We start from the raw sequence: 23,701 nt of genomic DNA, 5'->3' as shown, positions 1-23,701 counted from the left end.
GGAATCCCCACTTAATAGGTGATCAAAACTCAGGACAACCAAGATAAGGATGTGACTAGGACAGAGTGTCAAATTTGAATGTCTTTAGGGCCCAGTGAAATAGTTTGAGTAGGAGTGGTGGGGGCAACAGTGTGTTTGCTCCACATAAAGGTATTTAAATATTTTTTTAAAAAAGATTACATCAGCCAGTCAATATTGGTGGTGGCTTCTTTATAACCTCTGGATAAGATTCTATCTTTTTCAGGCTCTTTCTATCATATTTTCACTTAGAAATAAGTACATTTGTGGAAAAGACAATAGGAATAGTCTTTGTTAAAATTACATTATCCTTTATGATGATGCTAAGTTGAACACTTGTTACTATCAAGTTCTCTTAGTTTATGTGATGACAGGATAATGGTTCTTTATATACTAAACAGTTCTTGAATATTATTTATAGTCTGTTTTAAGACATACTCCTAGTATTGACAATAGCTAACTGAATCTATAGCATATTTATCTAATAAGAACAAAAATAAGCTTAAAAGTAGAGAGGTACCCAAACAGATATCAGAGTTCTGGTACTGTTTTGTTTGTTTGTTAATTTATTTTTTCCAACTTCATTGAGATAAAATTGACATATAACATTGTGTAAGTTTGAGGTGTGCAATGTGCCGACTTGATAGATTTATATATTGCAGTATGATGACTATGGTAGCATTAGCAAAACACCTCCATCACATCATATAATTGTTTGTAATAACATTTAAGATCTACTCTCTTAGCAACTTTCAAGTAGATAAATACAATATTTTTAACTATAATCACAATGCTGTGCACTAGATCCCCAAAATTTACTCATCTTCTAACTGGAAGTTTGTACTCTGACAAGCATCTCTGCATTTCTCCCACCCTCCAGTCCCTAGTAACCACCATCCTACTTTCTGTTTCTATGATCTTGGCTTTTTTTTTTTTTTTTTTGTAGATTCCACATAAGTGATACACAATTATTGTCTTTGACTTCGTTCACTTAGCATAATGCCCTCAAGATCCATCCATGTTGTCACTAATGGCAAGATTTCCTTGTTTCTTGTGGCTGAATAATATTTCATTGTATATATACGTGGTATATACACGTACAAATATGGTGATAGATATACCACAAATTTATCCATATATCTATTAATGGACACTAGTTTTTTCTTTTAAGTATCTACTGAATGAATGAAGAGTCACGCAGATGCTTACTCAGAATTTGTTCTTACTTTACATAAAACTTGAATGAGCTTGGTGATTTAGCGTCCCAGTCTATTAGGATAGAAGCTACACATACAGAGACTTTGAAGTAGGAAGTGGAGCCTGTTAGAGGCAGAGCAGGCAAAGAAGTCATAATTCCAGTAGTTTGACCATAAGAGGTAAAAGGTATTAAGAAAAAAACGACCTAAGCACAGAACAGTAGTTCGTGGCTGGTCAGTAGGGTGTCAATTTCCTGAGAGAGTATCGCTATCTTGCTGACAATGATTCTGTGTCGTCCAGAAAAACATTTTACCAGTATCATTTGCACAAGAAGTCAGGAAAATTCACTTTATTATATTCAAAGTAGTTTTTAAAGTTAAATTTTAAAATGCTTTGAAACTTTAAAACATTTCAACAAACTGAAAATTTTTGTTTCCTGGAAAACTCATTTAGGAAGATGGAGTGGGAAAGACAGAAACCTTTTTGCTTGCCTCCCTTAAAAGGTTAACTCCCGACACTCTCACCAATTATCCATAACATTCTGTCAGTTGTAAAATAGAAAGATGACGTTCATGTACAATGTATATTTAGTTATTGTTACTGTAGTTGGTAAAATTCTGTGAGCTCTTCTCATTTGGGAATGTACTTTGCGACCATTATCTATTTGTTGATAAAGCAGTGTGTGGTGACATTTCCACATGGGTAACTTATTTGGGGTTTTATGAAGTCCTTTCATAAAAACAAAGTAGTTGGGTTTCAGGCCAACAAAACAAATTAGAATTCTGGTATTTTCAGGGCTGCTTTTTTTTTTTTTATTGTTTAAATGCTCCCCATTTAGTTTTACTTAATTCCTGAGTCAGGTGGATAAAACAGTAGGTTTCTGGAACAAAATGCTGACTTCTAGCTTTGTTGCCTGAGGCTTGGGTAAGAGGCCCCTTTGCCAAACACAGCAATATTTTGGGCTTTTAAAGCCGTATTGTTCAATTTGTTAGTATTGAACATGGTGGACTGTGACCAGTCTTGATGTATATTGCTTTACTTTGCTTTAAAAGCACTTTATCTTGTTTGGCGAGAAGGAAAAAAAGGAAAAGAATGTTGTTCTTAACAGTTTTCCTGTTTAAAATAATAGAATCTGAGTGTCAGAAGCAAATGTAAAGGCCATTTTGTCTAATCTTCTGCCTTAATTTAGGTTGATATCCCTGTTAGGAATAAGTTGGCACAGTCATAATCTAACAAAAGGCATACTACATTTGCAGAAATCTATAAACAGTCCACCTGCCAGGATCCACAAAAAAGCATGACAGTTACCTGGCAATATAACAATAGCAGGTGCTGAATGCCCTGATTTGGATACATCCACATCACCATGGGTAGGAGAATGAAATCAGGAGTTTATCTGTTTAAATAGCTAATTCTAATATAACCTAATCACTCTGAAATATATTATGATATCTACATTTATTCATCAAAATAGCACATATTTCACCAGGATTTTTATTTAGAGAGAAGCCTGTGAACTACAAAATATTAAATCAACCTCATGAGTTCAGCAACCAACTCATCTGGTTACCTTGAATTATCTCCAAAACAGGGACATGAGATCAGCTTTCTTCTGCTTCTGCTGAGCATATTCTCTGCTGTTACTGAATCAGGGCAGGTCTACACAGATTGCTACATTTTCATGACCAAGGACAGATTGAGAGGTAACTTGCACCTCTAGGTAAAAAGCATGATATATACCAGACTGATTCAGAAATTGGAGAAAGTACCCTTTATTTCAGAGTTTTTCTGAGAGCTAAAAAAAGACTATAGTAATTCTAGTTCATTCAGTTATATTCCTTTAACACTAAGGAGGAATATATGCAATTTACCTGTTCTGGGAAAATACATGCATTTTATTTAGAATCTGGTAATCAGAGACCTAGAATTTGTTCAAACAGGTTGGACTAAGGTCCAGGAGAATGTGATGCTAGCTATAAGATGCTTATTTATCTGAGAATTAGTACATAGTTTGAGTGCAGGACTAGTGTTTTCTGAAATAATATTCCCATATGTGAACCATAGGTAGGAATCAGAAAAGGCATTTGATGCCTCATAACACTATTGACTGGCTAAAAAGGGGAGGAGTAGGACAAGAGAAGGATGGAGCAAATGGACAGTACCTTCACCATCTATTCCTTTAACCACTTCCAGTCATCCAGGGAAAATACATTCTTTTTTCCATTTAGTTAAAAGTTTTAACTGAAAGGCACTACATCTCCATAAAAGTATATAAATATTAAATGTGCAGGTTATAAATTTCTCACAAACTCAACACTCATAATTCATCATCCAGATCGAGAAACAGAGCAACTGTCACATCCCAGAAACCTTCCCTGGTTCCCTCCTTGTCACTACTTCCATCATCCTTCCCCAAATTAATCTCTACGACAACTTCTTAAATCCTGGGGGCTTATTTTGGAATATTATGTAAATGGAATCCTGGGGTACCTAGGTGGCTCAGTCTGTTAAGCATATCTGCCTTTGGCTCAGTTCATGATCCCAGGGTCCTGGGATCGAGCCCCACATTGGGCTCCCTGCTCCACAGGGAGCCTGCTTCTTCCTCTCCCTCTGCCTGCCACTCCCCCTGCTCTCTCTTTCTTTCTTTCTCTCTTTCTATAGCAATTAAATACAGTCTTAAAAAATAAATGGACTCCTATAGTATGTTGTATTTTGTGTGTAGTTCCTTTCACTTAAAATTGTATTTGTGAGGTTCATCTCTTATGTATAGCAGTACTTTATTTTCATTACTGCCTAGTGTTATATCATCTGAACATACTACAATTTATCCATTCTATCATAATAGATATTTAGCTTATTTCATTTCTGATGATTGCAAATAGTACTGCTATGAACATTCTTGTATGTGACTTTGGTTCACATTTTTGGTGAGGGTAGAATTCCTGAGTTAGTATGCCTATGTTCAGCTTTGGTAGACACTGACAGTTTTCTAAAGTAGTTGTATCAATTTATATCCTCCTCAGCAATATATGAGAGTCCCAGTTGTTCTATACTCTTGCTAAAATTTGATGCTATAATTTTTTTCGTTTCTGATTAGAGATATTTCTTTATGGTTTTAATTTGCATTTCTCCAACAACTAATGAGGCTGAAACCTTTTTCTTATGTTTACTGGCCATTTGAATTACCTCTTTTCTGAAATCTTTTGTCCATTTTTCTATTGGATTGCTATTTGGTTTTTTTTTCATTGAATTATAGGCACTCTTCATATATTCTAAGTCCTTTGTCAAATATATGTATTGAAAATATTTTCTCTCAGTCTTTGGCTTTCCTTTTGGGAAGAAGAAGATTTTTTTTTTAACCATTTCTTTTTCCATCAGAAATGTTTAATCACTGGGGCACCTAGGTGGCTCAGTTAGGCATCCAATTCTTGGTCTCAGCTCAGGTCTTGATCTTGGGGTTGTGACCAATGTGACTAATTCTTGACAATACAGCGTAAGCAAAAGTGATACTTGCCACTTCTGGATCTTGACTTAAAACATCAAGTATAAGTGTTATCACTTTCTCGTCTCTATTTCTAACCTGCCAGATATGATGATAACTGAAGCAACCTTGGAAGTTAGGTGAAATAAGTGCATAGAGATGCCTCACCAGCCTGGGTCCTTGAATGACCTCAAACAGAGCTACCTGGCTATGAATATTACTAGACTCTTCCATGAAACAAACTTCCATTTAATTTAAGTCATTGCATTTTGAGGTCTCTCTTTTATAGCAGATTAATCTTTAACTATGACAGTATCTCAATCACATCATATCCAAAATTTGCTGATCAAACTTTCACCTAAATAACTTATGTCTATAGTTCCAACATGAATAAAGGCTCCTAAAGTTACCTAGTCAGTGTTCCTCTCTTTTTTTTTTTTTAAGATTTTATTTATTCATGAAAGACACACAGAGAGAAAGGCAGAAACATAGGCAGAGGGAGAAGCAGGCTCCATACAGGGAGCCTGATGTGGGACTCGATCCCGAGACCGAGGATCACACCCTGAGCCAGGAGCAGGTGCTCAACCGCTGAGCCACCCAGGTGTCCCATAAGTGTTCCTCTCTTAACCAGTTTTCCTAAGTGCAGTTCCTACTACTTCTTAAAATAATTCAGGATTTTTACTTCTGACCATGATGGAGTCACTGGTACTGAACTGGTCTTCTTGCCATGACAATCAATCCAGACACAAATATAGGAGCAATGTGTTCAGGAAGTAGACAGCAGGCAATATAAGGCTGAGATTTCTGAGAGGAGAGAAACTAACAGGATAATCCCATGATTACCCAGCTCTCTGCATAGGGCAATTTCTTGACTGCAGTACACAGAGCTCAAATTTAGGCAAAGCACAGTGAGCAGTTCCACTGAGATTCACCACGATGTTGTATGTATGTACAGTTCATCTTTTGTATTGCTGTGTTAATTAGTATATTATATGAATACATCAATTTATATATTCATTGGATTGCTGTTGGACATTTGTTTCCAGTTTTTGCCATTATGAATAAAGTTCATTTGAATATTATCATATATGTCTTTCAAAGGACATAAATACTTATATTGAATATACAATAAGGGATGGAATTGTATCATAAATTAATGTATGTATACATATATATGTATATATGTGTGTTTGTATATGTATATATAATATTTTTTTAGCTTTAGTAGCTATTGCTAAAGAATTTTCCAACCTAGTTGTACCAATATATACACTAACCAGCAGTATATGAGTCCCTATATTTTTTTCAGCACTTGATATTGTCAGTGCTTTTAATATTAACCATTCTTATGGGGTTGTAGTAGTATTTAATTGTGGTTTTATTTTTTTAAGATTTTATTCATTGATTCATGAGAGACACAGAGAAAGAGGCAGAGACATAGACAGAGGGAGAAGCAGGCTCCATGCAGGGAGCCTGATGTGGGACTCGATCCTGGGATTCTGGGATCACGTCCTGAGCCAAAGGAAGATGTTCAACCCCTGAACCACCCAGGCGTCCCTATTTGTGGTTTTAATTTTTATCTCTCTGATGAATCATGAAATGGATTATCTTTTCATATTCTCAATAGCAACTTGAAGATTCTCTCTTGTGAAGTGTCTATTCAAGTATTTTGGTCATTTAAAAATTGAGGTGGGTCTATTAATATGTAAGAATCCTTTATATATACTAGATATGAGTGTTTTTATTTTGAAAATATGGAACAGTTTGTGGCTTCCCTTTTCCCCCTCATTTTTTGATAAATACAAGTTCTTAACATTAAAGAAGTCCAAGTCAATGATTTTTTTAAAATAGCTGTTTAAAATTTGTGTTCTGTTTAAGTCATCTTTGCCTACCCCAAAGTCATGAAGGTATTTTCCTATGTTTTGTTCTAGAAGATTTGCTTTTTTACCTATCATATTTTAGTCTATGCTTTATCTCAAATGAATTTTTGTGTGTGGTGTGAGGTAGAGATCAAAGTTCTTTTTTTTAATAAATTAATTTTTTATTGGTGTTCAATTTACCAACATACAGAATAACACCCAGTGCTCACCCCATCAAGCGTCCCCCTCAGTGCCGGTCACCCACTCACCCCCACCCCCCCGCCCTCCTCCCCTTCCACCACCCCTAGTTCGTTTCCCAGAGTTAGGAGTCTTTATGTTCTGTCTCCCTTTCTGATATTTCCCACACATTTCTTCTCCCTTCCCTTATATACCCTCTCACTATTATTTATATTCCCCAAATGAATGAGAACATACACTGTTTGTCCTTCTCCGATTGACTTACTTCACTCAGCATAATACCCTCCAGTTCCATCCACGTTGAAGCAAATGGTGGGTATTTGTCGTTTCTAATGGCTGAGTAATATTCCATTGTATACATAAACCACATCTTCTTTATCCATTCATCTTTTGATGGACACCGAGGTTCTTTTTAAGAATCTTATGGATATCTAAATTCACCTTATGGGATTTAATGGAAAGAGTATCATTTTCCCCATTGAATTGTAGTTTTATTTGTTTTAAACCAGGTGACAGGGACGTCTGCCTTTGGCTCAGGGCATGATCCCGGAGTACCAGGACCGAGTCCTGCATCAGGCTTCCTGCATGGAGTCTGCTTCTCCCTCTGCCTATGTCCCTGCCTCTCTCTGTGTGTGTCTCATGAATAAATCAATAAAATCTTAAAAAAAAATAAAACAAACCAGATGACAGTCTATATATGGTTCTGCTACAGAGTTCTCTATTCTGTTCCAGTAGTCTATATTATAATTTCAGACCAACACCACACCACTTCAGTTATTAGAATTTTATAACACTGTTGATTTCAGATGGCATAAATCTTCCAATTTTAGTATTTTGCATTTCCACGTAAAATTTTCAAATTACCTTATCAAAATTCACTGCAAAAAAAAACTTCTAGGTTTTGGGATTGCATTAAATCTATAGATCACCTTAACAATGAATTGACATCTTTGCAATATTGAGTTCCATTTGGTGAATGTGATTTATTTATTTATCTCAATTTTTTTTTAGATCTTCTTTAATATCTATCAGCAGTGTTTTGTAGTTGTCTGTATAGGGGTCTTCTATATTTTCATTCAATTTGTTCTTGATTGATTTTTTTTTAGACATTGTAAGCATTGTAAACATAGTTAACATACAGTATAATATTAGTTTTAGGTATACAATTTAGTGATTCTACACTTACATACACCTAGTGCTCATCACAAGTGCACTCCTTAATCCCCATCACCTATTTAACATATCCCCTCCACCGACCTCCCCTCTAGTAACCATCAGTATGCTCTCTATAGTTAAGAGTTGGTTTGCTTTTCTTTTTTTCCCCTATGCTCTTTGTTTTTCTTAAATTCCACATGTGAATGAAATCATATGGTATTTGTCTTTCTCTGACTGCCTTATTTCATTTAACATAATACTCTCTTGCTCTCTTGCTCCATCCACGTTATTACGAATGGCAAGATTTCATTCTTTTTTATGGCTGAGTAATATTCCATATGGCTTCTTCTTTATCCATTCATCAATCAGTGGACATTTAGGCTCTTTCCATAATATGGCTATTGTAGGTAATGCTGCTATAAACATTGGGGGGGGGGCATGTATCTCCTTGAATCAGTGTTTTTGTATTCTTTGGGTAAATACCTAATAGTGCAATTACTGGATTGTAGGGTAGTTCTGTTTTTAAATTCTCAAGGAAATGCCACACTGTTTTCCAAAGTGGCTGCACCAATTTCCATTCCCACCAAATAGTGCAGGAGTGTTCTCCTTTCTCCACACCCTCATCAACACCTGTTTTCTTGTGTTGTTGACTTTAGCCATTCTGACAGGTATGAGGTGATATTTCATTGCAGTTTTGATATGTATTTCCCTGGTGATGAGTGATGTTGAACATCTTTTCATGTGTCTGTTGGTTATTTTATGTCTTCTTTGGAAAAATGTCTACTCATGTCTTCTGCCCATTTTTTAAAAATATTTTATTTATTTATTCATAGAGTTGCAGAGAGAGAGAGAGAGAGAGAGAGGCAGAGAGAGAAGCAGGATCCATGCAGGGAGCCCAATGTGGGACTCGATCCAGGGTCTCCAGGATCACGCCCTGGGCTGTAGGCGGCGCTAAACCGCTGCACCACCGGGGCTGCCCTGTCTTCTGCCCATTTTTAAATTGGATTATTCGCTTTGTAGGTGTTGAGTTTCATAACTTTATATATTTTGGGTACTAACCCTTTATCAGATAAATCACTTGCAAATATCTCTCCCATTCTGTAGGTTGCCTTTTGGTTTTGTTGTTTCCTTTGCTGTGTAGGTTTTTATTTTGATGCAATCCAAACAGTTTAGTTTTGCTTTTGTTTACCTTGCCCCAGAAGACGTATCTAGTAGGAAGTTGATATGGCCAACAAATTTTATTTTTTAATTGTTGATTGCAAATAGAATATGTTTTTGTAGTTACCTTTTTTAAAAGCTAGAATTGTGTTAAGACTGTATATTTATGTAGAGAGCACTGATATCTTTACTATTTGTGTTTCCAATATATAAACATTATATGTGTCTCCTTTTCATTGAGATCTTTTATTCTTTCATGATTCTGTCACTGTTATGTAATTTTCAGCATGCAAGTCCTATACAGGTTTTGTTAGATTTATACCTAAGTATTTCATTTTTTGAGTGATTGTAAATGGCATTGTGTTTTTAATTTTGGTGTTCACATGTTCATTGCTAGTATATAGAAATATATGAAATATTTTATACATTTGTGTTTATTCTGTGACCTTGCTGAAATCACTTTTAGTTCTTAGGAAGTATTGGTAGATTTCTTGAAATTTCTACATAAACAATTATGTCATCTGTAAATAACAGTTTAATTTCTTCCTTTCTGTATTGTATGTCTCTTATTTCTTTTTTTTTTTTTTATCTTATTGCAGTGGCTAAAACTTTCAACACTAAGTTGAGTAAGAGTGGTGAAAGTGGTATCACAATCTTAGGGGAAAGTATTCAGTCTCTCACCATTAAATTTAATGTTTGTGGGGCAGCTGGGTGGCTCAGTGGGTTAAGCATCTGACTTTGGCTCAGGTAGTGATGTCAGGGTCCAGAGATCCAGCCCCACATCAGGCTCTATGCTCAGCAGGGAATCTTCTGTCCCTCTCGCTTTACCCCTCCTTCTCCTCATGCTCTCTCTATCTCTCTCAAATAAATGAATAAAATCTTTTAAAAAGTAAATAAATTTAATGTTAGCTCCAGGTATTTTTGTAGATGATTTTTATCAAGTTGAGAAACTTCCCTTGTTACTATTTTTTGAGACTTTATTTATTTAATCACAAACTGGTATTGAACTTTGTCAAAAAAAATTTCTGCATTGAGTAATATGACCATGTGACTTTCCTTATTTAACCTGTTATGTTGGATTAAACTGATTAATTTTCAAATATTGAGCCAGTCCCCCATCCTTGAAATAAACCCCACTTGGTCATGGTGCTCAATTCTTTTTTTTTAATAAATTAATTTTTATTGGTGTTCAATTTACCAACATACAGAAAAACACCCAGTGCTCATCCCGTCAAGTGTCCTCCTCAGTGCCCGTCACCCATTCCTCCCCACCCCCCGCCCTCCTCCCCTTCCACCACCTCTAGTTCGTTTCCCAGAGTTAGGAGTCTTTATGTTCTGTCTCCCTTCCTGATATTTCCCACACATTTCTTCTCCCTTCCTTTATATTCCCTTTCACTATTATTTATATTCCCCAAATGAATGAGGACATACACTGTTTGTCCTTCTCCAATTGACTTACTTCACTCAGCATAATACCCTCCAGTTCCACCCACGTTGAAGCAAATGGTGGGTATTTGTCGTTTCTAATGGCTGAGTAATATTCCATTGTATACATAAACCACATCTTCTTTATCCATTCATCTTTCGATGGACAGCGAGGCTCCTTCCACAGTTTGGCTATTGTGGCCATTGCTGATAGAAACATCAGGGTGCAGGTGTCCCGGCGTTTCATTGCATCTGAATCTTTGAGGTAAATCCCCAACAGTGCAATTGCTGGGTTGTAGGGCAGGTCTATTTTTAACTCTTTGAGGAACCTCCACACAGTTTTCCAGAGTGGCTGCACCAGTTCACATTCCCACCAACAGTGCAAGAGGGTTCCCTTTTCTCCGAATCCTCTCCAAAATTTGTGGTTTCCTGCCTTGTTAATTTTCCCCATTCTCACTGGTGTGACGTGGTATCTCATTGTGGTTTTGATTTGTATTTCCCTGATGGCAAGTGATGCAGAGCATTTTCTCATGTGCGTGTTGGCCATGTCCATGTCTCCCTCTGTGAGATTTCTCTTCATGTCTTTTGCCCATTTCATGATTGGATTGTTTGTTTCTTTGGTGTTGAGTTTAATAAGTTCTTTATAGATTTTGGAAACTAGCCCTTTATCTGATATGTCATTTGCAAATATCTTCTCCCATTCTGTAGGTTGTCTTTTAGTTTTGTTGACTGTATCCTTTTTGTGCAAAAGCTTCTTATCTTGATGAAGTCCCAATAGTTCATTTTTGCTTTTGTTTCTTTTGCCTTCGTGGATGTATCTTGCAAGAAGTTACTGTGGCCAAGTTCAAAAAGGGTGTTGCCTGTGTTGTCCTCTAGGATTTTGATGGAATCTTGTCTCACATTTAGAACTCTCATCCATTTTGAGTTTATCTTTGTGTATGGTGCAAGAGAGTGGTCCAGTTTCATTCTTCTGCATGTGGATGTCCAATTTTCCCAACACCATTTATTGAAGAGACTGTCTTTCTTCCAATGGATAGTCTTTCCTCCTTTATCGAATATTAGTTGACCATACATTTCAGGGTCCACTTCCGGGTTCTCTATTCTGTTCCATTGATCTATGTGTCTGTTTTTGTGCCAGTACCACACTGTCTTGATGACCACAGCTTTGTAGTATAACCTGAAATCTGGCATTGTGATGCCCCCAGCTTTGGTTTTCTTTTTTAAAATTCCCCTGGCTATTCGGGGTCTTTTCTGATTCCACACAAATCTTAAAATACTTTGTTCTAACTCTCTGAAGAAAGTCCATGGTATTTTGATAGGGATTGCATTAAACGTGTAAATTGCCCTGGGTAACATTGACATGTTCACAATATTAATTCTGCCAATCCATGAGCATGAAATATTTTTCCATCTCTTTGGGTCTTCCTCAATTTCTTTCAGAAGTGTTCTACAGTTTTTAGGGTATAGATCCTTTACCTCTTTGGTTAGTTTTATTCCTAGGTATCTTATGCTTTTGGGTGCAATTGTAAATGGCACTGACTCCTTAATTTCTCTTTCTTTAGTCTCATTGTTAGTGTATAGAAATGCCATTGATATCTGGGCATTGATTTTGTATCCTGCCACGCTACCAAATTGCTGTATGAGTTCTAGAAATCTTGGGGTGGAGGTTTTGGGTTTTCTATGTAGAGTATCATGTCATCGGCGAAGAGGGAGAGTTTGACTTCTTCTTTGCCAATTTGAATGCCTTTAATGTCTTTTTGTTGTCTGATTGCTGAGGCGAGGACTTCCAGTACTATGTTGAATAGCAGTGGTGACAGTGGACATCCCTGCTGTGTTCCTGATCTTAGGGGAAAGGCTCCCAGTGCTTCCCCATTGAGAATGATATTTGCTGTGGGATTTTTGTAGATGGCTTTTAAGATGTCGAGGAATGTTCCCTCTATCCCAACACCCTGAAGTGTTTTGATCAGGAATGGATGCTGTATTTTGTCAAATGCTTTCTCTGCATCTAATGAGAGGATCATATGGTTCTTGGTTTTTCTCTTGCTGATATGATGAATCACATTGATGGTTTTACGAGTGTTGAACCAGCCTTGTGTCCCGGGGATAAATCCTACTTGGTCATGGTGAATAATTTTCTTAATGTGCTGTTGGATCCTATTGGCTAGTATCTTGTTGAGAATTTTTGCATACATGTCCATCAGGGATATTGGTCTGTAATTCTCCTTTTTGGTGGGGTCTTTGTCTGGTTTCGGAATTAAGGTGATGCTGGCCTCACAGAACGAATTTGGAAGTACTCCATCTCTTTCTATCTTTCCAAACAGCTTTACTAGAATAAGTATGATTTCTTCTTTAAACGTTTGATAGAATTCCCCTGGGAAGCCATCTGGCCCTGGACTCTTGTGTCTTGGGAGGTTTTTGATGACTGCTTCAATTTCCTCCCTGGTTATTGGCCTGTTCAGGTTTTCTATTTCTTCCTGCTCCAGTTTTGGTAGTTTGTGGCTTTCCAGGAATGCATCCATTTCTTCTAGATTGCCTAATTTATTGGCGTAGAGCTGTTCATAATATGTTTTTTAAATCGTTTGTAGGGGATCCCTGGGTGGCACAGTGGTTTGGCGCTTGCCTTTGGCCCAGGGCGCGATCCTGGAGACCCGGGATCGAATCCCACATCAGGCTCCCGGTGCATGGAGCCTGCTTCTCCCTCTGCCTATGTATCTGCCTCTCTCTCTCTCTCTCTGTGACTATCATAAATAAATAAAAATTAAAAAAAAATTTAAAAAAATCGTTTGTATTTCCTTGGTGTTGGTAGTGATCTCTCCTTTCTCATTCATGATTTTATTAATTTGAGTCTTCTCTCTCTTCTTTTTAATAAGGTTGGCTAATGGTTTATCTATCTTATTAATTCTTTCAAAGAACCAAAAAAAAAAAAAAAAAAGAACCAACTCCTGGTTCTGTTGATCTGTTCCACAGTTCTTTTGGTCTCGATTTCATTTAGTTCTGCTCAAATTTTAATTAACTCTCTTCTTCTGCTGGGCGTGGGGTCCATTTGCTGCTTTTTCTCTAGCTCCTTTATGTGTAAGGTAAGCTTTTGTATTTGAGTTCTTTCCAGTTTTTGAATGGATGCTTGTATTGCGATGTATTTCCCCCTCAGGACTGCTTTTGCTGCATCCCAAAGATTTTGAACGGTTGTATCTTCATTAGTTTCCATGAATCTTTTTAATTCTTCCTTAATATCCTGGTTGACCTTTTCATCTTTTAGCAGGATGGTCCTTAACCTCCATGTGTTTGTGGTCCTTCCAAACTTCTTGTTGTGATTAAGTTCTAATTTCAAGGCATTATGGCCTGAGAATATACAGGGGACTATCCCGATCTTTTGGTATCGGTTCAGACCCAATTTGTGACCCAGTATGTGGTCTATTCTGGAGGAAGTTCCATGTGCACTTGAGAAGAATGTGTATTCAGTTGAGTTTGGATGTAAAGTTCTGTAGATATCTGTGAAATCCATCTGGTCCAGTGTATCATTTAAAGCTCTTGTTCTTTGGAGATGTTGTGTTTAGAAAACCTATCGAGGGTAGAAAGAGCTAGATTGAAGTCACCAAGTATAAGTGTATTATTATCTAAGTATTTCTTCAGTTTGGTTATTAATTGGTTTAAATATTTGGCAGCTCCCACATTCGGGGCATATATATTGAGGATTGTTAAGTCCTCTTGTTGGATAGATCCTTTGAGTATGAGATAGTGTCCCTCTTCATCTCTCACTATAGTCTTCGGGGTAAATTTTAATTTATCTGATATGAGGATGGCTACCCCTGCTTTCTTTTGAGGGCCATTTGAATGGTAAATGGTTCTCCAACCTTTTATTTTCAGGTTGTAGGTGTCCTTCTGTCTAAAATGAGTCTCTTGTAGACAGCAAATAGATGGGTCCTGCTTTTTTATCCAGTCTGAAACCCTGCGCCTTTTGATGGGGTCATTAAGCCCGTTCATGTTCAGAGTTACTATTGACAGATATGAGTTTAGTGTCATCATGATATCTATTCAGTCCTTGTTTTTGTGGATTGTTTCACTGCACTTCTTCTTAAAGGGGAATTTTAAGAGTCCCCCTTAAAATTTCTTGCAGAGCTGGTTTGGAGGTCACATATTCTTTCAGTTCCTGCCTGTCTTGGAAGCTCTTTATCTCTCCTTCCATTTTGAATGAGAGCCTTGCTGGATAAAGTATTCTTGGTTGCATGTTCTTCTCATTTAGGACCCTGAATATATCCTGCCAGTCCTTTCTGGCCTGCCAGGTCTCTGTGTAGAGGTCTGCTGTTACCCTAATATTCCTCCCCATAAAAGTCAGGGACTTTTTTTCTCTTGCTGCTTTAAGGATCTTCTCCTTATCTTTGGAATTTGCAAGCTTCACTATTAAATGTCGAGGTGTTGAACGGTTTTTATTGATTTTAGGGGGGGATCTCTCTATTTCCTGGATCTGAATGCCTGTTTCCCTTCCCAGATTCGGAAAGTTTTCAGCTAGGATTTGTTCAAATACATATTCTGGCCCTCTGTCCCTTTCGGCGCCCTCGGGAACCCCAATTAAACGTAGGTTTTTCTTCCTCAGTCTGTCGTTTATTTCCCTTAATCTGTCTTCATGGTCTCTTAATTGTTTCTTTTTTCCTCAGTTTCCCTCTTTGCCCTCAACTTGTCTTCTATGTCACTCACTCGTTCTTCCACCTCGTTAAGCCTCGTCGTTAGGACTTCTAGCTTGGATTGCATCTCATTTAATTGATTTTTAATTTCTGCCTGATTGGATCTAAATTCTGCAGTCATGAAGTCCCTTGAGTTCCTTATGCTTTTTTCTAGAGCCACCAGTAGCTGTATAATAGTGCTTCTGAATTGGCTTTCTGACATTGAATTGTAATCCAGATCTTGTAACTCTGTGGGGAGAGGGCTGTTTCTGATTCTTTCTTTTGAGGTGAGGTTTTCCTTCTAGTCATTTTGCTCAGTGCAGAGTGGCCAAAAACAAGTTTTATTGGGAAAAGGAGAAAAAGAGAGAGAGAGAGAAGGAAAGAAAAGAGAAAAAGAAAAAAGAGAAAGAAGAAAAAAAAGGGAAAAAAGAGAAGAAAAAGAGAAAGAAAAAGAAAGGTGAAAAAAAGGGGGGGTGGGGGAAGCAATTAGAAATCAAAAAGAAAGAAAAAAACACAAAACAAAACCAAAAAAAACCCAAAAACACGGGGGAGTATCTTCTGATTCTGTATACTTTAAGTCCCTTGACTTCCCCTGGAACTTGTCCCTCTAGCTGGTCTTCTGGGGGAGGGGCCTGCTGTGCTGATTCTCAGGTGTTAGCACTTGGGGGAGCTGCTCTGCCCCCTGCCTGGTGCAGGGCTCAGTGGGGGTTGTTTACCCCATGAGGCCCCAGGAGGAAGCCACAGTGGCGGGGGCAGCTCTGGAGCCCTGGAGTCAGCCCCCGCAGTAACTCCGGGGCTCTCGGTCTGCAGGGCCTGGGGGCTCCGGGGCGGGGCCGCGATCTGCTCAGCTCGCGGCAGGAGCGTCCTTGCTGTCCTGGGCCCTCCCTGCCTCTGCCTGTCCCGGGGGGAGGCCGGATCCTGGGCTGTGTCCCGGCGCCCTGTGCTCGGGGGCCTGAGCTGTTGGATTCGCGCTCCCGCCCCGCAGCCCCCTCCGCGGAGCCGCCGCCCGAGCCCCTCCGAACTGCTCCGGGTCCCGCCGTGCGCGCTGCAGCCCTTAGGAGCTCGGCGCACTCTCCCGGGGCGCAGGTGCCTGTTAGTGTCCCAGGGAGCCCGAGGGCATCCCCGCCCTCCTGGGTCCTGCTCTAACTCCCTGCGAGCCCCTTTCCGCCCGGGAAGGTTGGTGCAGCTCCTGCTCCTCCGGGACGGGGCTCTCCTGTCCTGGGGACACTCGCCCCGGCCTCAGCCCGGCTCCTCGCGGGGCCCCTCCCCCTTGGAGGCCTTTTGTTTATTTCTTTTTCCCCGTCTTCCTACCTGATAGAAGCGCGAACTCTTCTCACTGTAGCATTCCAGCTGTTCTCTCTCTAAATCTCAGGCCGAATTCGTAGATTTTCAGGATGATTTGAAGGTTATCTAGGTAATTTGTTGGGGACAGGTGATTTGGGGACCCTACTCTTCGCCCTCTTGCCCCTCCTCCCAATTCTTTTTATATATTACTGAATTCTCTTTACTATATTTTGTTAGGAATTTTTATGCCTATATTCATGAGGCATATTGGTCTGTAATTTTCTTATTTTATACTGTTTTTTCTTTGGTCTATTTTTGGTATTAGGGTAATACTATCTGCATAAATGAATTGGATATTTGCTCCTCTTCTATTTTCCAGGAGAGATTTTGTATAGTTGGGGTTAATTGTTCTTTCTTTCTCTCTTTTTTTGTTTCTTTTTTAAAATTTTTTTAAAGATTTTATTCATTCATTCATGAGAGACACACACAGAGAGAGACAGAGGCAGACACACAGGCAGAGGGAGAAGCAGACTCCATGCAAGGAACCCAACGTGGGACTCCATCCCGGGACTCCAGGATCATGCTCTGGGCCGAAGGCAGGCGCCAAAACCGCTGAGCCACCCAGGGATCCCTGTTTCCTTTTTTAAATTGAAGTATAGATGACACACAATGTTACATTAGTTTCAGACATACAACATAGTGATCCCACAACTCTATTCACTATCTTATGCTCACCACCAGTGTAGCCACCATCTGTTGCCTTACATCACTATTACAATACCACTGACTGTATTTCATATACTGTATCTTTCATGCTCATGAATTATTCATTCTATAACTGGAAGCCTGAACCTCCCACTCTCCTTCATTCATTTTGCTGCCCCTTGGCAACCATCAGTTTGTTCGTTATATATATACATCAATGTCTGCATTAATTATTCTTTAAACATTTGATAGAATTCTCCAGTTTAATTATCTGAGCTTAAAAAAATAATTATATGAGCTTGGAGATTTCTTTTTTGGGAAAAATCTATGTAGAAAGATTTTTGATAGATTTACATGTAAAATCTTTTTAGATAGTACTTTTGTATTTGGTAATTTTTTTTAATTGGAGTTCAATTTGCCAACATACAGCATAACACCCAGTGCTCATCCCATCAAGTGCCCCCCTCACTGCCTGTCACCCAGTCACCCCCACCCCCACCCACCTCCCCTTCCACCACGCCTTGTTCGTTTCCCAGAGTTAGGAGTCTCTCATGTTCTGTCTCCCTTTCTGATATTTCCCATTCATTTTCTCTCCTTTCCCCTTTATTCCCTTTCACTATTTTTTATATTTCCCAAATGAATGAGACCATACAATGTTTGTCCTTTTCCGATTGACTTACTTCACTCAGCATAATACCCTCCAGTTCCATCCACATCGAAGCAAATGGTGGGTATTGGTCATTTCTTTCTTTTAAAAATTTTTTTTATTCATTTATGATAGTCACAGAGAGAGAGAGAGAGAGATGCAGAGACACAGACAGAGGGAGAAGCAGGCTCCATGCACCGGGTCCCGACGTGGGATTCAATCCCGGGTCTCCAGGATCGCGCCCTGGGCCAAAGGCAGGCGCTAAACCGCTGCGCCACCCAAGGATCCTGTATTTGTCATTTCTAATGGCTGAGTAATATTCCATTGTATACATAAACCACAGCTTCTTTATCCATTCATCTTTTGATGGACACCGAGGCTCCTTCCACAGTTTGGCTATTGTGGACATTGCTGCTAGAAACATCCGGGTGCAGGTGTCCCGGCATTTCACTGCATCTTTGGGGTAAAATCTCCGGCAGTGCAATTGCTTGGTCGTAGGGGAAATCTATTTTTAACTCTTTGAGGAACCTCCACACAGTTTTCCAGAGTGGCTGCACCAGTTCACATTCCCACCAACAGTACAAGAGGATTCCCCTTTCTCCTCTTCCTCTCCAACATTTGTTGTTTCCTGCCTTGTTAATTTTGCTCATTCTCACTGGTGTGAGGTGGTATCTCATTGTGGTTTTGATTTGTATTTTCATGATGGTCAGTGATGGGAGCATTTTCTCGTTGTGCTTGTTGGCCATGTCTATGTCTTCCTCTGTGAGATTTCTCTTCATGTCTTTTGCCCATTTCATAATTGGATTGTTTCTTTGCTGTTGAGTTTAATAAGTTCTTTATAGATCTTGGATACTAGGCCTTTATCTGATAGGTCATTTGCAAATATCTTCTCCCATTCTGTGGGTTGTCTTTTAGTTTTGTTGACTGTTTCTTTTGCTGCGCAAAAGATTCTTATCTTGATGAAATCCCAGTAATTCATTTTTGCTTTTGTTTCTCTTGCCTTCATGGATATATCTTGCAAGAAGTTGCTGTGGCCAAGTTCAAAAAGGGTGTTGCCTGTGTTGTCCTCTAGGATTTTGATGGAATCTTGTCTCACATTTAGATCTTTCATCCATTTTGAATTTATCTTTGTGTATGGTGTAAGAGAATGGTCCAGTTTCATTCTTCTGCATGTGGATGTCCAATTTTCCCAGCACCATTTATTGAAGAGACTGCCTTTTTTCCAGTGGATAGTCTTTCCTCCTTTGTTGAATATTAGTTGACCATGAAGTTGAGGGTCCACTTCTGGATTCTCTATTCTGTTCCATTGATCTATGTGTCTGTTTTTGTGCCAGTACCACACTGTCTTGATGACCACAGCTTTGTAGTACAACCTGAAATCTGGCATTGTGATGCCCCCAGCTATGGTTTTCTTTTTTAATGTTCCCCTGGCTATTCCGAGTCTTTTCTAATTCCACACAAATCCTAAGATGTATTTGTTCTAACTCTCTGAAGAAAGTCCATGGTATTTTGATAGGGATTGCATTAAATGTGTAAATTGCCCTGGGTAGCATTGACATTTTCACAATATTAATTCTTCCATTCCATGAGCATGGAATATTTTTCCATCTTTTTGTGTCTTCCTCAATTTCATTCAGAAGTGTTCTGTAGTTTTTAGGGTATAGATCCTTTACCTCTTTGGTTAGGTTTATTCCTAGGTATCTTATGCTTTTGGGTGCAATTGTAAATGGGATTGACTCCTTAATTTCTCTTTCTTTAGTCTCATTGTTAGTGTATAGAAATGCCACTGACTTCTGGGCAGTGTGGTAGGATACAAAATCAATGCTAATTGGTTTTAAATTATGAGTCAATTCCCCCTAATTGAATATTATCTATCATACTACCTATCATATTATTATCAATAATATCACATTCCCATTTCATAGAGTGAGTTGTGGTAGCTTTTTTCTGTTAGGAAATTGGTTCGTTTCATCTCTTATTAGCTCTTTTGTGTCTGCAAGGTCTGTAGTGATATTTTGCTTCATTCTTGATATTGGTCTTTTGTGTTCTCTTTTATTCTTATGTCTTTTCTTCTAGAGGTCTGTCCATTTTGTTTGTATTTTTAAAGAAACGGCTCTTTGTTCCATTAATTTTCTCTATTGCTTTTCTATTTTAAGTTTCGTTGATTTCTACTTTTATATTTATTTTATCCTTTCTTCTGCCTTAGGTTTACTTTGCTCTTCTTTTTTTATGTTCTCACGGCCAACACTTAGATTACTGATCTAAAATTTTCCTTCTGTCTTTTCTGATTTGTTTAGTGTATATTTCTCTGGGGTCATTGTTGCCATTTTAGTATTTTGTTTTCTCATTCATCTATTCTCCTCTGGATAAAATGACAAGATGGAAAAACTCACCTCAGAAAAGAGAACAAGAGGCAGTACTGACTGCCAGGGACCTAATCAGTAAAGACATAAGCAAGATGTCAGACCTAGAGTACAGAATAACGACTTTAAAGATACTAGCTGGGCTTGAAAAAAGCATAGAAGACACAAGAGAATTCATTCTGGAGAAATAAAAGAACTAAAATCTAATCAAGTCAAAATAAAAAAAGGCTATTAATAAGACTCAATAAAAATGGAGGCTCTAACTGCCAGAATAAATGAGGCAGAAGAGAGAATTAGTAATATAGAAGACAAAATGATGGAGAATAAAGAAGCTGAGAAAAAGAGAGATAAATAACTACTGGATTATGAGGGGAGAATTTGAGAGATCAGTGATACCATAAGGCAAAACAATATTAGAAGAATATCGGGATCCCAGAAGAGGAGGAAAAAGGGGAACAGAAGGTATATTGGAGCAAATTATTGTGGATAACTTCCATAATCTGAAGAAGGAAACAGGCATTCAAGTCCAGGAGGCATAGAGAACCCCCTCAAAATAATTAAAAATAGATCAACACCTCAACATATAATAGTGAAACTTGCAAATCTCAGAGATAGAGAGAAAATCCTGAGAGCAGCTCAGGAAAAGAGGCCCATAACCTACAAGGGTAGAAACATTATAGTGACAGCAGACTCGTCCACAGAGACCTGGAGGGTCAGGAAAGACTGGCATCATATATTCAGGGTGCTAAATGAGAAAAATATGCAGTCAAGAATACTTTATCCATTTAGGATGTCATTCAAAATAGAAAGAGAGATAAAACATCTTCCAGAACAAACAGAAACTAAAAGAATTTGTGATCACTAAACCAGCTCTGCTAGAAATATTAAAAGAGATCCTTTAAGCAAAGAGAGTCCAAAAGTAAGACCAGATGGAACAGGCACAATATATAGAAACAGTGACTTTACAGATAATACAATGGCAGTAAATTCATATCTTTCAGTAATTACTCTTAAATGGGCTAAATGACCCAATCAAAAGACACTGGGTATCAGATTGGATAGAAAAGCAAGACTTGGGATGCCTGGGTGTTTCAGTGGTTGAGCATCTGCCTTTGGCTCAGGCCATGATCCCAAGGTCCTGGGATCAAGTCCTTCATCAGGTTCCCCACAGGGAGCCTGCTCCTTCCTCTGCCTATGTCTCTGCCTCTCTCTGTGTGTCTCTCATGAATAAATAAATAAAATATTTTTAAAAATAGCAAGATCTATTGATGTCTTTAAGAGAGCCATTTTAGACTCAAAGACATCTCCATATTTGAAGTGAGGGGGTGGAAAACCATGTATCATGCAAATGGACACCAAAAGGAAGCTGAAGTGGCAGTCCTTATACCAGACAAATTAGATTTTAAACCAGACTGTAATAAAAGATGAAGAAGTCCACTATATCATAATTAAAGGGTCTATCCAACAAGATATAACAATTGTAAATATTTATGCCCTAACATGAGAGCAGCCAATTATATAAACCAATTAATAATAAAATTAAACACATTGATAATAATGCGATAATAGTAGGAGACTTTAACATCCAACTCATTTGCAATGGGCAAATCATCTAAGGAAACAAGGGCTTTGAATGACATACTGAACCAGATAGACTTCACAGATATATTCAGAGCATTCCATCCTAAAGCAACAGAACACACATTTTTCTAAAGAGCACATGGAACATTCTTCAGAATAGATAACATGCTGGGTCACAAATCAGGGCTCAACCAGTACCAAAAGATTGGGATCATTACCTGCATATTTTCAGACCACAATGCTTTGAAACTGGAACTCAATCACAAGAGGAAATTTGGGAAGAACTCAAATACATGGAGGCCTAAAGAGCATCCTGTTAAAGAACGAATGGGTCAACCAGGAAATTAAAGGAGAATTTTTAAAATTTATAAATGGTGCTGGGAAAATTGGACATCCACATGCAGAAGAATGAAACTAGACCACTCTCTTGCACCATACACAAAGATAAATTCAAAATGGATGAAAGATCTAAATGTGTGAGACAAGATTCCATCAAAATCCTAGAGGACAACACAGGCAACACCCTTTTTGAACTTGGCCACAGTAACTTCTTGCAAGATACATCCACGAAGGCAAAAGAAAAGCAAAAATGAACTATTGGGACTTCATCAAGATAAGAAGCTTTTGCACAAAAAGGATACAGTCAACAAAACTAAAAGACAACCTACAGAATGGGAGAAGATATTTGCAAATGACGTATCAGATAAAGGCCTAGTATCCAAGATCTATAAAGAACTTATTAAACTCAACACCAAAGAAACAAACAATCCAATCATGAAATGGGCAAAAGACATGAAGAGAAATCTCACAGAGGAAGACATAGACATGGCCAACATGCACATGAGAAAATGCTCTGCATCACTTGCTATCAGGGAAATACAAATCAAAACCACAATGAGATACCACCTCACACCAGTGAGAATGAGCAAAATTAACAAGGCAGGAAACAACAAATGTTGGAGAGGATGTGAAGAAAGGGGAACCCTCTTACACTGTTGGTGGGAATGTGAACTGGTGCAGCCACTCTGGAAAACTGTGTGGAGGTTCCTCAAAGAGTTAAAAATAGACCTGCCCTACGACCCAGCAATTGCACTGTTGGGGATTTACCCCAAAGATTCAGATGCAATGAAACGCTGGGACACCTGCACCCCGATGTTTCTAGCAGCAATGTCCACAATAGCCAAACTGTGGAAGGAGCCTCGGTGTCCATCGAAAGATGAACGGATAAAGAAGATGTGGTTTATGTATACAATGGAATATTACTCAGCCATTAGAAACGACAAATACCCACCATTTGCTTCAACGTGGATGGAACTGGAGGGTATTATGCTGAGTGAAGTAAGTCAATCGGAGAAGGACAAAGTGTATGTCCTCATTCATTTGGGGAATATAAATAACAGTGAAAGGGAATATAAGGGAAGGGAGAAGAAAAAGACTCCTAACTCTGGGAAACGAACTAGGGGTGGTGGAAGGGGAGGAGAGTGGGGGTGAATGGGTGACGGGCACTGAGAGGGGCACTTGACGGGATGAGCACTGGGCGTTATTCTGTATGTTGGTAAATTAAACACCAATAAAAAATTAATTTATTTTAAAAAATGAAAAAAAATTCATGGAAACAAATGTAAATGAAAACAGAACTGTTCAAAATCCTTGGGATGCAGCAAAGGCGGTCCTAAGAGGGAAGTATATAGTAATGCAAACCTTTCTTGAGAAACAAGAAAGGTCTCAAATACACAACCTAAATTTACATGTAAAGGAGCTGGAGATAGAACCGCCAATTAAGCTTAAACCCAGCAGGAGAAGATAATTCATAAAGATGAGAGCAGAAATCAATGAAATAGAAACCAAAAGAACAGTAGAACAGATCAACAAAAGTAAGATCTGGTCTTTGAAAGAACAAGATCGATAAACCCCTACCCAGCCAAAAGGAAGGGAGAAAGGATCCCAAATTAGTAAAATCATGAATGAAAGAA

The sequence above is a fragment of the Vulpes vulpes genome, chromosome 8 (assembly GCF_048418805.1).
Source record: "Vulpes vulpes isolate BD-2025 chromosome 8, VulVul3, whole genome shotgun sequence".
Classification (NCBI taxonomy): Eukaryota; Metazoa; Chordata; class Mammalia; order Carnivora; family Canidae; genus Vulpes; species Vulpes vulpes.
This window is presented reverse-complemented; position numbering follows the sequence as displayed.